General features: G+C 45.5%; 1 long non-coding RNA gene across 1 annotated transcript; it reads right to left on the bottom strand.

Moving 5' to 3' along the window:
- Nucleotides 1-227: 227 nt before the first annotated feature.
- LOC146336224 (uncharacterized) lies at nucleotides 228-2,512 on the bottom strand. Its single transcript, XR_014785784.1, has 3 exons — nucleotides 2,479-2,512; nucleotides 2,020-2,133; nucleotides 228-1,145 (listed from the first exon to the last, which is right to left on the bottom strand). It is a non-coding gene; the product is annotated as an uncharacterized LOC146336224 (long non-coding RNA).
- Between the last annotated feature and the right edge of the window lie 1,918 nt (nucleotides 2,513-4,430).

The following is a 4,430-nucleotide window of genomic DNA, read 5'->3' as shown; positions in this document are numbered from 1 at the left end:
GCCTTCTTGGTGGCTGCTCCCTTGCTGTGGAACTCCCAGCCAAAGGAGGCAAGGTTGCTCCCTCCCTGCCGTCCTTCTGCTGGCAGAAAGAGACCACTTCATTCAAGCGGGCCTTTGGTGTATAAGCAAGTCTGTTGGGCTGGAGGCTGTTTTTGCTCTGTTAAACTGTTGCGTTTTAATTGTTGTTCCATTGCGTTCAATGTCTTTGTTTTGTTCTTGTTTTTATTAAGTTTATTAATGTTTGTGAATGGCCTTGAGTGCCATTTTTAGTAGAAAGGCAGAATACACTTCAAATAAAATAAAATAAATAAATAATGTTGCTCCAGTCATTTTTCTAGAGCCAACTCTAGTGGACTTGCAGGGACCCTCAAGCCAGGATGTCTCTACCTCTGCCCATCTCTACGGGAAACTGTTGTGGCTTGGAAGGCCAGTGCCCAGTTTCTTGGACATTGGGTCCGGCATTGCTTGGGAGCCAACTGCTGCCTTTGGCTGTTGGATCATATTATTATTATTGTTGTTATTGTTATTGTTATTTTCATTTCTGTACCTCCCAAAAGCTGACGTTCTCTGGGAGGTTCACAACAATTCACAAAAATTACAAACCAGTGATCCAGCATTATAATAAAACATCGTATAAATGTTTTAACATACAAAATTTAAAAACAATTTAAGCAGCTAAAAACAATTTCAATAAACAATTTCGATGCTAGAACTGTTCAAGCCAGATGACATAAATGGCCCTTCAAATGCCATTAAATACCTAGGAGTAGAAGGCAGACTTAACCTGAAGCTGAAAAGATGACCATGTTGGTGCCAGGCGGGCCTCGGTGGGGAGGTTATTCTGTAATTGGGGGCCACCACTGAAAAGGCCCTCTCCCTTGTTGCCACTTTCTGAGCATCCCTCAGAGGTCGTAGAGGTGGGGTGCCTTCCCATATCCACACCACCAAGGGTTCCAAGGAAGAAGAGTCCTCAGAGGAAGCAGGGAGAGTTGTCCCCTCAGGCAAAGCAATGCCAGTTCCTGGGGCTCCTCTCTTGTTAGAGTCTTGAGAAAGGAAGCGTTCCAGGCACCCACTCTTCTCCATCCTCCAAGTCATCAGGATCCAAGTCTGGGACCATGACCCCAGGGAAGTAGTAGGATGTGGGTCTAGGAGGGGGAAAGACAGGATAGAGATCTTTGGGAGGGCCTAGAGCCAACCTGGTTCCCAACCTGGTGCCTTCCAGCTGTTCAACTCCCAGCATTCCCAGCCAGTATTGCTAGATGGGAATGCTAGGAGTTGCAGTCCAAGACATCTGGAGGGCACCAGGTTGGGAAAGCCTGGCTTACATGAAGAAGGGGAAACAAAGAAGACAGAAGTGGAATGGGGATATACTCATTTTTCTGGCTTATCCTCTAGCAGGCCCACATAAACCGCACCTGCAGCTGAAGTGAAAATGTGCAAATATTCAAAATCAGCCATGTGTTCTTTTTTTTAGAACCCATGATACTGAATCTGAATTCTCATTTGAATGTGAATGTTTACCTCAGAAATTCAGGCACTTGAAGCATCTTGAGGGTTTCCATCTTGACTTGGATGAAATAAATGGATTGCCTCTGTGAGCTGCCCACAGTGCAATCCTATTGGCTAAAATCAAATATCAGCTGTCAAATGTTTGGTGCCGAAATCAAACCCTGTGCTTGTCAACTAGAAATAGTAAATATCCAGATAATATCTGAGCAATATCAAAGGAGAATGCAGAGCTTTTCTACATGAGGCATTTATCGTGGGTTCGCCATTCCCTACTCGCAGTTGTTACCAGGTTCTTTCAATATAATAATTTTCTATTTTTTAAAAAAAGAAAAACAAAACACAACAACAACAGAAACACAACAACAATACACATACACTAAAATATCTTGTAAGATATCTACCTGTGCCTCCCCTTCACAACAAATGCTTATTATTATTATTCTCTAGTTCTTATCTTAGTTGTATATCATACACTGAGTTCACAGACATTATCCCCTTTCCCGTTGTTACCGGGTTCTTTCAATGATATCGTGACTCTCCAGTTTCATGACTGTGTCTAACGAGGACTTTTGGCGAGGTACGTGCTTTGTTTCGTTTTCAGAGCAGGAAAATGCAGTATTATTTCTGAAAGTGAAAGGAAACACTTTTTAAGTGCATGTATTTGTGCTGCTCTGCTTTACCTCGGTGCCACTGAGCAGTTATGAAGTGAAAAAGCAGGACAAAATGCCCCTCGTGGAGGGCTCGGATCTTAAGTCTGTGACGAAACCGACAGTAGATACAGCACACGGGCAGCCTCATGCAGAAAAGCTCTCAGAAGAGATTGCCTTTTGCGGTGGGGGCAAAGCCCTCTTCCCCTTTTCCCTCCACCTGACTGTCTCCACTGGGCCGCCTCCGCACCTTGGCTCAGAGTGCAGCACCTCCCATTGCTGGAGGCGGGGGGGGGGGATCCGGGGATCCCAGCTCAGGTACCTCGGTGCTGTACATTCTTCTCATGGCGTTTGGTGAAGAAAATGACTTTGTTACACATTTCCCTGGTCCTGCTGGGGGTGATTCACAACTCAAAGCACCACAGGAGATAACAGGAGACCAAAGTCCAATATATCACAGCCGAGTAAATAGAAATCTAGTTCAGCGTGTAATCAAGATGGGACGCCAGGGGGCCGCGCGGGGAGAGACTTACAGGGTGAGCTGTGCAGGGCAATGGGAAATATTTGTATTTCTCAAGCGTATAATATTGAGCGATGTCAGCCTTCCCCAACCTGTTGCCCTCCAGATTATATTATTAACATTATTAACAATAATGTTATGAATAATATTATTTATCAAGTGTATAATATTGTGCGATGTCAGCCTTCCCCAACCTGTTGTCCTCCAGATTATATTATTAACATTATTAACAATAATATTATGAATAATAATATTATTTATCAAGTGTATAATATTGAGCATGTCAGCCTTCCCTAACCTGTTGCCCTCCAGATTATATTATTCACATTATTAACAATAATATTATGAATAATAATATTATTTATCAAGTGTATAATATTGTGCGATGTTAGCCTTCCCCAACCTGTTGCTCTCCAGATTATATATAAAGGTAAAGGTGTCCCCAACCAGTCGTGTCCGACTCTAGGGTGCGGTGCTCATCCCCGTTTCTAAGCCGAAGAGCCAGCGCTGTCCGAAGACGCTTCCGTGGTCATGTGGCCGGCAGGACTGAACACCGAGGTGCACGGAACGCTGTTACCTTTCCCGCCGAGGCGGTACCTATTTATCTACTTGCAATTTCTTGCTTTCGAACTGCTAGGTTGGCAGAAGCTGGGACTGAAGACGGGAGCTCACTCCGTCACGCAGCACTCGGGTCTCGAACTGCTGTCCTGCTGACCTTCCGGTCTGCAGTTCAGCATCTTAACCACTAAGCCACCGCGGCCCCTAGATTATATATATATACATATATATAATTAATATTATTAATAACATTAATATTATGAATAATATTATTTATCAAGTGTATAATATTGAGCGATGTCAACCTTCCCCAACCTGCTGCCCTCCAGATAATAATAATAATGATATAATAATATTATTATTTTATTATATAATAATATATTAATATCATTAATATCATTGTTGTTGTTGTTGTTGTTATTTATGAAATGTATAATATTGTGCGATGCCGGCCTTCCCCTACCTGGTGCTCTCCAGATGTAAAATGAGCATTCCAGTCCAACAACATCTGGGGGGACACACTTTGCCAACCTCGATCAAATTAGAACAAGACACAACAGTGATAAGGAATGGGAGAAGAGGAAGGAAAGAGGAGTTTAACCCTCCTCCCCAAAGGATCTGGCCTTTACCTTTACACAGACGTATTACATACTCTCCTTGCGTCCCTGTTTCCTGATTCTGTTCCCAAGCGGGCGTCAAGGGTAGGCATAGTTGGGCACTGGCCGGGGGCCCGCAGCCCAGCAGGGGCCCACTGACAAGACCCCCCTGGACTTGCTCCTCCTCTTCCCCATTCCAACCTGATTGTTCAAATAACATGAGAAGCTGCACCCAGTGAGGGTAATTACGTAAATTCTCCACAGCGCCCCCAATGTGGCATCACTTCAGGAACTTGAGGAAAACGGTGCGCTGATCACTGGGCCGCTACCGCCGCCGCCACATAAGCCGCCGGGAGATGGGCAGGGCTGGCATCAAGGGTAGGCCTGGTCGGGCACTTGCCGAGGGCCCACACCCCAGCAAGGGCCCAATGACAAGGGCCCCCAGAGTTGCTGCTCTTCTTCCCCATTGCAACCTGCTTGTCCACCGGCCTCTCGCTCTGGCCCAGACAGCGGTGGTGGTGAGGAGGAGGAGTGGGAGATGCCGCGGCCTGCTTGCTCCCTGGCTCTCTGCCTCCAAGCCAGCAAGTGGGGCAAGGAAGA

The sequence above is a fragment of the Heloderma suspectum genome, chromosome 13 (assembly GCF_057233095.1).
Source record: "Heloderma suspectum isolate Gila_16-S chromosome 13, 16-S_ref, whole genome shotgun sequence".
Taxonomy (NCBI): Eukaryota; Metazoa; Chordata; class Lepidosauria; order Squamata; family Helodermatidae; genus Heloderma; species Heloderma suspectum.
Note: the sequence above shows the minus strand (reverse complement) of the source record. Positions and strands in the feature narration are given on the sequence as shown.